Source organism: Mus caroli, unplaced genomic scaffold (assembly GCF_978045245.1).
Source record: "Mus caroli unplaced genomic scaffold, Mus_caroli_1 scaffold_22, whole genome shotgun sequence".
Taxonomy (NCBI): domain Eukaryota; kingdom Metazoa; phylum Chordata; class Mammalia; order Rodentia; family Muridae; genus Mus; species Mus caroli.
Window position 1 is genome coordinate 5,729,706 of NW_028227277.1, and position 12,972 is coordinate 5,742,677.

A 12,972-nucleotide genomic window follows, 5' to 3' on the forward strand; every position below is an offset into this window, starting at 1 on the left:
TTCATGAACTCACAAGCCTGGATAAACTTCCCTGACTCCATGGCAATCTTTGAACAATCCTCCTGGCCAAGCAGCTACTATTTTATCATAAACCTGGGATTCAATCTACCCTATTTCTAATGGGGATCATAAGTATAAGCTAAAGGTGTTTCTCTACCAGACTATTGTGGATGAGCCCTTCTAGTGTCAGATGCATAACATGTTGGAGAGGGTACATAAGCTCCCATGCATTGCACTTATCAGTAAATTAAATGCTAAATCTTTTCTATAGACAAACCTACTATTCTCCTATAGAATGAAGAAATCACAAAGTGGATATCCCATTAGTAACAGGAGTGATATGCACCTGTTTAAAAATTTTCATTGTGTGTATTAAAAGTCAAAATTTTCAAAGTAACTTTACTGCTTTCTTGTTTTTCCACACAGATGGATAACTAGTGTTGACAGAACTGCAAGTGGACTTTAAATGCTTACAAGTTTCTTAGGTTTGTGTTGACTTTCACGTCTTCTTGTGTTCCTCAAGCTTCCTTGAAAATAATCAATGTCACAGGAAAAACTCTGGGTAACAACTACAGTGGTAACACTCAAGGAAGACACAGTCTTTTCATTTTGTACATAAAGTTACCCGATTCTTTGTTTTGGTCTTCTATGGCAATCAAAATTATAGCCACTGAAACTAGGCAATAAATACTAATTCTTTCTGAATTCAAGGGCCCTTCTGAGAAAGAGTGTAGAATGATACCTGACACCAGAGGATAGGGTCTTAGAAAAGCATAGCTATGGACACAGATGTCAAACAAAAACATAACACCAGAGGATAGGGTCTTAGAAAAGCATAGCTATGGACACAGATGTCAAACAAAAACATAACACCAGAGGATAGGGTCTTAGAAAAGCATAGCTATGGACACAGATGTCAAACAAAAACATAACTATGGACACAGATGTCAAACAAAGACCCATTTCTTTTATTCCTAACACAAACAAAAATTGTGTAGATAACACTGAAAATGAAAGACAGTGGGAAGCAGCATAGATTTTCTATCATATCATTTTTATGATATGAATTATAACTCTTCCAAATTTTCTAGACTTTTAACTTTCTTTACATTCTGTCCCTGCAATATGCTAATTTTCCTTAGTCTGGGAATTCTGTCTGAGTTTTCTGACTATGTATGTTCATAGTGAGAAGGGTCCATCATCTGTTAAATGTATTCTCACACAGGTTACATGTATAGGGACTGTCAGCAATGTGTGTCAGCTGGTGTTTATTGAGGTGTCATTTCTGAAGAAATAGTCTCCCACATTCAATAGAGTTAAAAGGCTTCTTTCCTGTATGAAATCATTGGTGTTTTACTAAGTTTGTATTACGACTAAAGATTTTCTGGCACTAGGAACACTGATGTATTTTTATTTCTTGGTGAGTCAGGTAATGCATTTTAAAATCTGAATTGTGTTCTTCTGCATGTGTGTGTGTGTGTGTGTGTGTGTGTGTGTGTGTGTGTGTGTGTGTGTTTGATATGTGTGCACGGCCCAAGGAGAACAGAAGATCTGGAGATACAAGTGGTTTTTATTTCTTTGTTTTTCGTTTGTTTGTTTCTTTTCGTTTGTTTTTTTCTAGACGAGGCTTGTTTGTTTACTCTGGCTGTCCTAAAACTCACTCTGTAGACCAGGGTGGCCTCAAACTCAGAAATCTCCCTGCCTCTGCCCTCAACAATTCCTGGGATTGAAGGCATGTGTCACCACTGCCTAGCATCAGGCAGTTTTATTTTATTTTTTTAACTATATTTGGGGCTATAAAAAGAACAGGAAATTTAACATGTACTGTTGATCATTGAGCCATCTCTCCCATCACAATGCAAAAAATAACAAGGATGAATCAGGTAGAAAAATTATGTATAATGGATATGAGGGCTTATCAATAATTGTATAAGAGTTCAATAATCACAACAAAAAGTAAAACATCTTAGTCTAGACATATATACAAGATGCCAAGTAACTTTCAACAAAACACACAAGAAATTCAATGAAGGAAGGCTAGAAATTTCAATAAATGATGAGGCACCAATTGGAAACGGGGATGAGTGTTCTTGGTTTTGAACTTGACTACATCTAGAATTAACGAAAACCCAACTGACTGGGCAAGACTGTAAAGGAATTTCTTCTTTATAATTTGAAATGGTAAGATCCACTTTGAATCTGTATTTTTCAAATGGGAAAAGGCACCTTCAACCTGGCACACAGCTATATAAAAGTTCTGCAGTCTATATAAAAGACATGGAAAAAGAAAGTTATTTTGTTGTTGTTGTTGTTTTTTTGTTTTTTCTGTTTTGTTTTGTTTTGATTTTTTTTTTTTTTTTTTTTTTTTTTTGCCTGTTTGCCCTCATTGGCAAGTCCATTCCTTCCCTGGTATTACAGGCCATTTTTCAGAATTACAGAAGACACGGAACATGACATGAGACATCCAGCTGTATTAGTTAGGGTTTTACTGCTGTGAACAGACACTATGACCAAGGCAAGTCTTATAAAAAAAAACAACATTTAATTGGGGCTGACTTACAGGTTCAGAGGTTCAGTCCATTATCATCAAGGTGGGAGCATGGCAGTATCCAGGCAGGCATGGTGCAGGAGGAGCTGAGAGTTCTATGTCTTCATCCAAAGGCTGCTAGTGGAAGACTGACTTCCAGGCAACTAGGGTGAGGATCTTATACCCACACCCACAGTGACACACCCATTCCAACCAGATCACACCTATTCCAACAAGGCCACACCTTCAGATGGTGCCACTCCCTAGTCCAAGGATATACAAACCATCACATTCCACTCCCTGGTCCCCATAGACTTGTTCAAAAACATGAGTCTATGGGGGCCATACTTAAACATAGCATAATGCAAAATGCATTTAGTGCAACTTTCAAAGTCCTCATAGTCTATAGCAGTTGCAACAATGTTAAAAGTCCAAAGTTCAAGGTCTCTTCTGAGATTCATTCAACTTAATTAACTGTAATCCCCAAAGCAAGGCAGGAAACCAGCTGGGCAAACTCCAAACTCTGCATCTCCATGGCTGATGTCAAAGTGATCTTCAGATCTCCACTCCTTTTTCATCTTTTTTGACTGCAACAAACTGCTTCCTCCTGGGCTGGTTTCACTCCCTGTTAGCAGCTTTCTTCAGCATGTATCCCATGGCTCTGGCATCTTTAACATCTTTGAGTCTCCAAGGCAATTTCAATGTTACAGCTTCTTCTTTCAATGTCTGGGATTCCACTTGATCTTTTGGGCTCCTCCTAAGGGCTGGCATCACTTCTCCATCTCTGTCCTCTGTAGCACTCTATGCTCAGGTTGATCCACTCCATTACGGCTGCTGTTCTTGGTGATCATCCCATGGTACTGACATCTCCAATACACTGGGGTGTTCCACTCCAACTAGGCTTCACCAATAGCCTCTCATAGGCTCTCTTCAGGGTGCCAAGCCTCAAATCCTTTGCATGACCCCTTCAATCCTGGGCCATCAACTACAGCTGAGGCTTCACCTTCTCCAATGGGCTTCCCTGGCCTCTCACAGTGCTAAGCCTCAGCTTCTCTCCATGATCCCTTCATTCCTTCACAAGCAGTACCACCTGAGTGACTCTTACACATTACCAAGTCCAGCCGCAGCATGAGGCACAACCTTGGGTATCTCTGGAACACAGCTTCTTTGTGCTCCCAGAAAACAATTTCCAGAAGATTTCACCTCAACGATGCTGGTCTCTTCTTAATCACCGCTAATTCCTTAGCTCCAGCTAACCAGCATCAATTTTCCCAGTAGTTCCTTCCATTCTTAACTCTAGAGCCAGAGGCACATGGCTGAAGCTGCCGAGTTCTGCTGCTTACAGGAACTAGAACATGATCCCCTTGTATTATTACATTATCACTAGCTTTGTGTTTTCTAAATCCTTCACTGCCTAAGCTTGGCTATCCTGGTTCTTGCTCTGTAGATTGAGCTTGAATGTAGAGATCAGCATGCTTGTCTCATGGGATTAAAGGTGTGTACCACCATGCCTGGATCTAATTTAGCTGGGTAGGATCTTGCCCCAAGGTCCCACACCCTTAATCTTTATCTCCTAGAACACAAGATTTTGCTCCATTTCACTTCCTGGTACTCCTTTAATACTCATATATTTTATATTTTTCCTTTCTAAGCTTGCTATGCTTGTTCAAACTTTTCTTCATAAGACTTAACCAGAGAACAAAGTCTCTGCTGGGCTTTTTTGAAACTTCTTTTGACAATGCAATTAATCCAAGTCTCTTCACCTTAGCCTCAGGCAAACTTTTCAGACAAGGGCAAAAAGTAGCCACATTCTTCACCAAAATACCACAAAACCAGTCCTTATGCCACATTCTGAAATTCTTCTCCTTTGAAATCTCTTGGGCCAGGTCAACACAGTTCAAATCACTCCCAGCAACAAAATCTTCCATATTCCTACTAGGATGACCCATTAAGCCCCATTTAAAGCATTCCACTGCTTTCCAAATCCAGAGTCCCAAAATCCACATTCTTTCAAATAAAAGCATGGTCAGGCCTATCACAGCAATACCCCACTCCCAGTACCAACTTCTGTATTAGTTAGGGTTTTACTGCTGTGAACAGACACTATGACCAAGGCAAGTCTTATAAAAAAAAAACAACATTTAATTGGGGCTGGCTTACAGGTTCAGAGGTTCAGTCCATTATCATCAAGGTGGGAGCATGGCAGTATCCAGGCAGGCATGGTGCAGGAGGAGCTGAGAGTTCTATGTCTTCATCCAAAGGCTGCTAGTGGAAGACTGACTTCCAGGCAACTAGGGTGAGGATCTTATACCCACACCCACAGTGACACACCCATTCCAACCAGGTCACACCTATTCCAACAAGGCCACACCTTCAGATGGTGCCACTCCCTAGTCCAAGGATATACAAACCATCACATCCAGCCTCATTGACTGAACAACTATTAGATTCTTTGAACATCAGCTGGTAGAAAGCAATTGTTGATTCACATCATGTAACTTTAAAGTATATTTAAAGTATATGTAAAGTATATTATATAACAAAATATTACAAATGGTAGAAAATATTACATACCTCTAAAATGCTCAGCATCCTTAATCATCTGAGAAATGCAAATCAAAACAAGCCTTAGAATCCATATCACACCAGTCAGAATGGCTAAGATTAAAAATTCAGGTGACAGCAGATGCTGGCAAGGATGTGGAAAATCTGGAAAGAACTCATATGCACCTCAACAGAGGAATGGATACAAACAATGTGCTACATTTACACAATGGATTACTACTCAGCGATTAAAAAGAATGAATTTACGAAATTCCTAGGTAAATGGTTGGACCTGGAGGGCATCATCCTGAGTCAGGTAACCCAATCACAAAAGAATTCACACAATATGTACTCACTGATAAGTGGATATTAGCCCAGAAACTTAGTGTACCCCAGATATAAGAGACAATTTGTACAACACATGAAACTGAAGAAGAACAAACACCAAAGTGTGGACACTTTGTCCCTTCTTAGAATTGGGAACAATCACCCATGGAAGGAGTTACAGAGACAAGGTTTGGAGCTGAGACAAAAGGATGGACCATCTAAAGAGTGCCATATCCAGAGATCCATCCCAAAATTAGCCTACAAACGATGACACCATTGCATACACTAGCAAGTGTTTGCTGAAAGGACCCTGATATAGCTGTCTCTTGTGACACTAGGCCAAGGCCTAGCAAACACATAAGTGGATGCTCACAGTCAAAAAATGAATGGATCACAGGGCCCCCAGTGGAGGAGCTATAGAAAGTATCCAAGTTGCTAAAGAGATCTGCAACCATGTAGGTGCAACAACATTATCAACTAACCAGTACCCCTGAGTACTTACTCTAGCAGCATATGTATGAAAAGATGACCTAGAAGGCCATCACTGGAAAGAGAGGCCCATTGGACAAACAAACTTTATATGTCCGAGTACAGGGATGCCAGGGCCAAAGAGTGGGAATGGGAGGGTAGGGGAGTGGGGCGGAGGGCATGGGGGACTATTGGGATAGCATTGGAATTGGAATTGAGGAAAATATGTAATAAAAAAAAAAGAAAACAAAACTGCAGGTTGAGGTTGAGCATCTATTTAATATCATCTCAAGAGAACTCTACAGAGGAAAATTAAAAATAAATATATAAATAAATAAATAAATAAATAAGTAATATATAATATATACATCATAGTTTTATAAAACCATGCATATATATATACATATATATATACATTATATATATATATATATGTATATATATATATATATATATATATATATACATATATATATATATATAATTTTTATTTTTTATAATCAAATTCAGGGGTGAAATCAACCAAGTGGAAACAAAAAGAACAATTCAAAGAGTCAACCAATCGAGGAGCTGGTTCTTTGAGAAAATCTACAAGATAGATAAACCCTTAGCCAGACTCACTAGAGGGCATAGGGAAATTATTCTAACTAACAAAATCAGAAATGAAAAGGGAAACATAACAACAGAACTTGAAGAAACCCAAAACACCATCAGATCCTTCTTCAAAAGGCTATAGTCAACAAAACTGGAGAACCTGGATGAAATGGACAAGTTTCTAGACATATACCAGGTACCAAAGTTAAGTCAAGACCAGGTTAATGATCTAAACAGTTCCATATCCCCTAAAGAAATAAAAGCAGTCATTAATAGTCTCTCAACCAAAAAAAGCCCAGGACCAGATGGGTTTAGTGCAGAGTTCTATCAAACCTTCAAAGAAGATCTAATCCCAGTTCTTCACAAACTATTCCACAAAATAGAATCAGAAGGTACTCTACCCAACTCACTCTATGAAGCCAAAATTACTCTGATCCCTAAACCACATAAAGACCCAACAAAGATAGAGAACTTCAGACCAATTTCCCTTATGAATATTGATGCAAAAATCCTCAATAAAGTTCTCGCTAAACAAATTCAAGAACACATCAAAACAATCATCCATCCTGACCAAGTAGGTTCCATCCCAGGGATGCAAGGATGGTTCAATATACGAAAATCCATCAATGTAATCCATTATATAAACAAATTCAAAGACAAAAACCACATGATCATCTCGTTAGATACTGAAAAAGCATTTGACAAAATCCAACACCCATTCATGATAAAAGTCTTGGAAAGATCAGGAATTTAAGGCCCATACCTAACCATGGTAAAAGCAATATACAGCAAAACAGTAGCCAACATCAAAGTAAATGGTGAGAAGCTGGAAGAAATCCCACTAAAATCAGGGATTAGACAAGGCTGCCCACTCTCTCCCTACCTATTCAACATTGTACTTGAAGTCCTAACCAGAGCAATTAGACAACAAAAGGAGATCAAGAGGATACCAATCGGAAAAGAAGAAATCAAAATATCGCTTTTTGCAGATGATATGATAGTATACATAAGTGACCCTAAAAATTCCACCAGAGAACTCCTAAGCCTGATAAATAGCTTCGGTGAAGTAGCTGGATATAAAATTAACTCAAGCAAGTCAATGGCCTTTCTGTACACAAAGGATAAACAGGCAGAGAAGGAAATTAGGGAAACAACACTTTTCTCAATAGTCACAAACAAGACTCTAACTAAGGAAGTGAAAGATCTGTATGACAAGAACTTCAAGTCCCTGAAGAAAGAAATTAAAGAAGATCTCAGAAGATGGAAAGACCTCCCATGCTCATGGATTGGCAGGATCAACATTGTAAAAATGGCTATCTTACCAAAAGCAATCTACAGATCCAATGCAATTCCCATCAAAATTCCAACTCAATTCTGCAACGAATTAGAAAGGGCAATCTGCAAATTCTTCTGGAACAACAAAAAACCTAGGATAGCACAAACTCTTCTCAAGGATAAAAGAACCTCTGGTGGAATCACCATGCCTGACCTAAAGCTCTACTACAGAGCAATTGTGATAAAAAACTGCATGTTACTGTTATAACGACCGAGAAGTAGACCAATGGAACAGAATTGAAGACCATGAGATCAACCCACATACCTATGGTCACTTGATCTTTGACAAGGGAGCAAAAACCATCCAGTGGAAAAAAGACAGCATTTTCAACAAATGGTGCTGGCACAACTGGCGGTTATCATGTAGAAGAATGTGAATTGATCCATTCCTATCTCTTTGTAATAAGGTCAAATATAAGTGGATTAAGGAACTCCACATAAAACCAGAGACACTGAAATTTATAGAGGAAAAAGTAGGGAAAAGCCTAGAAGATATGGGTACAGGGGAAAAATTCCTGAATAAAAGAGGAAAGGCTTGTGCTGTAAGATCGAGAATTGATAAATGGGACCTCATAAAGTTGCAAAGCTTCTGTGGGGCAAAAGACACAGTCAATAAGACAAAAAGACCACCAACAGATTGGGAAAGGATCTTTACCTATCCTAAATCAGATAGGGGACTAATATCCAATATATATAAAGAACATAAGAAGGTGGACTCCAGAAAATCAAATAACCCCGTTAAAAAATGGGGCTCAGAACTGAACAAAGAATTCTCACCTGAGGAATAACAAATGTCAGAGAAGCACCTGAAAAATGTTCAACATCCTTAATCATTAGGGAAATGCAACTCAAAACAACCCTGAGATTCCACCACACACCAGTCAGAATGGCTAAGATCAAAAATTCAGGTGACAGCAGATGCTGGCGAGGATGTGGAGAAAGAGGAACACTCCTTCATTGTTGGTGGGATTGCAAGCTGGTACAAACACTCTGGAAATCAGTTTGGCGGTTCCTCAGAAAATTGAACATAATACTACCAGAGGATCCAGCAATAACTCTCCTGGGCATATATACAGAAAATGTTCCAACCGGTAAGAAGGACACATGCTCCACTATGTTCATAGAAGCCTTATTTATAATAGCCAGAAGCTGGAAAGAACCCAGATGCCCCTCAACAGAGGAATGGATACAGAAAATATGGTACATTTACACAATGGAGTACTACTCAGCTATTAAAAGGAATGAATTTATGAAATTCCTAGGCAAATGGATGGATCTGGATGGCATCATCCTGAGTGAGGTAACATATTCACAAAGGAACTACACAATATGTACGCACTGATAAGTGGATATTAGCCCAAAAACTTAGGATACCCAAGATATAAGATACAATTTGTTAAACGCATGAAACTCAAGAAGAATGAAGACCAAAGTGTGGACACCATGCCCTTTCTTGGAATTGGGAACAAAACACCCATGGAAAGAGTTACAGGGATAAAGTTTGGAGCTGTGAAGAAAGGATGGACCATCTAAAGGCTGCTATATCCAGGGATCCATCCCATAATCAACTTCCAAACGCTGACACCATTGCATACACTAGCAAGATTTTGCTGAAAGGACCCAGATATAGCTGTCTCTTGTGAGACAATTCAGGGGCCTAGCAAACACAGAAGTGGATGCTCACAGTCAGTTATTGGATGGATCACAGGGCCCCCAATGTAGGAGCTAGAGAAAGTACCCAAGGAGCTAAAGGGAACTGCAACCCCATAGGTGGAACATTATTATGAACTAACCAGTACCCAGAGCTCTTGACTCTAGCTGCATTTGTATCAAAAGATGGCCTAGTCGGCCATCACTGGAAAGAGAGGCCCATTGGACTTGCCAACTTTATATGCCCCAGTACTAGGGAATTCCAGGGCCAAAGGGTGGGGGTGTGTGGGTGGGGGACTGGTGGTGGAGTGTATTGGGGACTTTTTGGATAGCATTGGAAATGTAATTGAGGAAAATACCTAATAAAAATAAATAAATAAATAAATAAATAAATAAATAAATAAATAAGTAAGTAAATAAATAAATAAAATATAATATATACATATACATCATAGTTTTATAAAATCATGCATTATATATATATATATATATAATTTTTATTTTTTATTTATTTACTTAATTATTTTTGCTGAACGTTTTGTTTCCCTAGAGAGTCATGACACATAATAGGTAAAAGAATCAGCCTCAATCTCAACTTCATACTGTTTGTAAATTAATTCACAAGGGCATGGATTTAAATGTAAGAACAAAATAAAAGATTTAGGAAAACTGGAAGATATCTATGACTAAGTGAATTAAGAGTTCTAGATTTCATGGAAGAAATATTCATTCTCAAAGGAATAATTGATCCTCATTAAAACTAAGAACTTTTATGCTGAGCTGGATCGTGGTGGTGGTGGTGGTGGTGGTGGTGGTGGTGGTGGTGGTGGTGGTGGTGGTGGTAGTACATGTTTTAAACTCAGAAATTGAGAGGCAAAGGCAGGTGAGTTTGTGGTCAGGCCTGTGTACAGAGTTATCTTGAAGATGGCCAGGGTTATGCAGAGAAAATATATCTTGTAAAACAAACAACCCAAAAAACAAAAAATAACATAGAAAAGAAATATTTTTCTGTAGCAGTTCCTGATTCAACAGTGAAGAAGCAATCTAAATCAATTATAACCCAAAAGGTAATTTCTCCCAAGGTGTATTTTTCATGAGCACAGTCCAGGTTACACAATGCATACACAAAGGAAAGAAGTTATTTTTACCTACAGTGGTGGTTAGCTTGTAGATGTCCAGCATTACAGCACTGTATAGTGCCTCCTTGAATGGGTTAAGTATAGCCCATTCTTCCTCAGATAAATGCATTTGTATATCTTCAAATGTTAACAAGTCCTAAAGAAGAGAAAGGACTTGAATTTCGTACTGAAGCAGAAGCAGTTCTAGTACCTGCCTGTGAATCATGTCATAGGCTGCATGCTGAAGAAATTATCAGTAAAGGATTTAGGTGGAGAAATTGAGATGACCAGAGGTAGGCAAGTGGGCAAGTTAATTGGTTGTAAAATACCCAGTTTCCACTCTGATCCTGCCAAGTATAGTCCCATGGAGATCAGTAAGGTCGAATGTACCTGATAACATTTGGTGTCTTAGCAGCAGGGAAAAACTAAATGAGACTGCCTGAAAAGGGGAAATGTAAAAATAAAAGAAAACAATAACAAAAAGCAACCTGACTTTCTCCAGCCCCTCTAAGGTCCAGTAGCTTTCATGGCTACTTAACACCACCAAACCACTAGGAAACACTAGTGTTGGGCACATTGTTGTGTTGCCATAAAGCTGCCCTGATCATTTGCTTTCTTGGATGTTATCCTTCATGAAGTGATTTCTCTCTTTTCCTTCTCTGTAAAATATAAAAGACTGAACTTAAAAGCACCATCTGAAGTGATACATGAGTCCCAACCTCTCTATATAAGATCCGGTTACCATGAGTCAGCCAAAATAAACTCAGTCTGACATTCTTAGGTTGGATTATGAAAGAGGTGTTTTCTGTTGTCACTTAGTTCCCCCATCACTAGCAGCACCTAGAACATCGCACTAGGGTACACAGGCCAGTGGAAGTCCTCCTCTCTCAACTCATGGATGTATTTTCATAAAAGGATACGAGTCCCAGCATCTATTCTGCCTCTAGGGAACATAAATGCGAGCCCATGCTCCTATACTGAAAAAAACTCTCAATCACCATAGACAGAGAAAATAATATATTCCATTACAAAACCAATTTTACACATAACGTTTCCATAAATCCAGCCCCAGAAAGAATAATAGATGGAAAACACCCACTGAAGGAGTGAAACTACACCCTAGAAGAAGCAAGAAAGTAATCTTTCAACAAATCCACACAAACGTACTTCCACCTCTAACAAGAAAATTAATATGAAGTAATCATATACCTTAATATCTGTTAATATGAAAATTAATATTACCAACATAACCTAATTAATTGAAATTCAAAAATGTGAGTATTTAGAAATTAGCCGTGTGTCATTCTGTTGTCCCTAATTTGGAAAATGGGATTAATAGGTCCAATGTTGTATAATCCATATAGTCTTTCTGCTTTTTTGGACATAACACGGTCTTGCTGTGTGCCACATAATGGTCTTGAAATTATGCTTCTCCTATCTCAGCCTCTTTATTTGTAGGATTGTTTATTTGTTGTTTTTACACTATACTATGGTTTTCAAAACAGGTTATATATTTCAAAACTGTTTATAAACCAAAATTAATGTAGACAATTAATTTGGGAGGTGGCTTATAAGAGAAAAACAAAGAGTGAGACTGAAGGTTTTGCTTGATATTTATTATTATTGTATCAATTCTGAAGAAGAGGACTTTATAAGTTACTACTATTCTGAGATGAATGCTTTTGAAAAAAAAAATCACATGAAACTGAATCCTACCCTCAACTAACTTCTGTGTCACCCTCCAAGCAGAACCATTCTTCATTGAAACAGTTGATGAATGACTTCAGGGATAGACCATCATAATACACGCACTATTCCTTAAGTGAATGTACGCTGTAACATGTATTCTGAGAATGACAACAATCACTCAAGTCAAATAGCTTTGACCATAGCAGGAAATTAGTATCCAAAATCATGCCTACAATTCATTCCTTGGTGCAGCAGAAATGTGAACTCTTATCTTAGCTACTATGGAGGTAAAATTCTTTGGTTATGTGAGGGAAATTCAAGAAGATCCTTATTACAATGAAATCCAGTGTTCATAAACTGTTCTTATTTTGTTTGAATCACAGTAAGCCAAGATTTTTTTTTCATTTTTTGTTAGATATTTTCTTCATTTACATTCCAATATTCCCCTACACCCTTCCCCGTCCTTGCTCCCCAGCCCACCTACTCCCAACTCCTGTCCCTGGCAGTACTCTGTACTGAGGCATATAACCTTCTCAAAACCAAGGGCCTCTCCACCCACAGATGGCCTACCATGTTATCCCCTGCTACATATTCAACTACAGACACAAGCTCTGGAGGTACTGGTTAGTTCATAATTTGTTCCTTATTTAGGGTTTCAAATCCCCTCAGCTCCTTGGGTACTTTCTCTAGCTCCTCCATTGGAGTCCATGTGTTCCACTC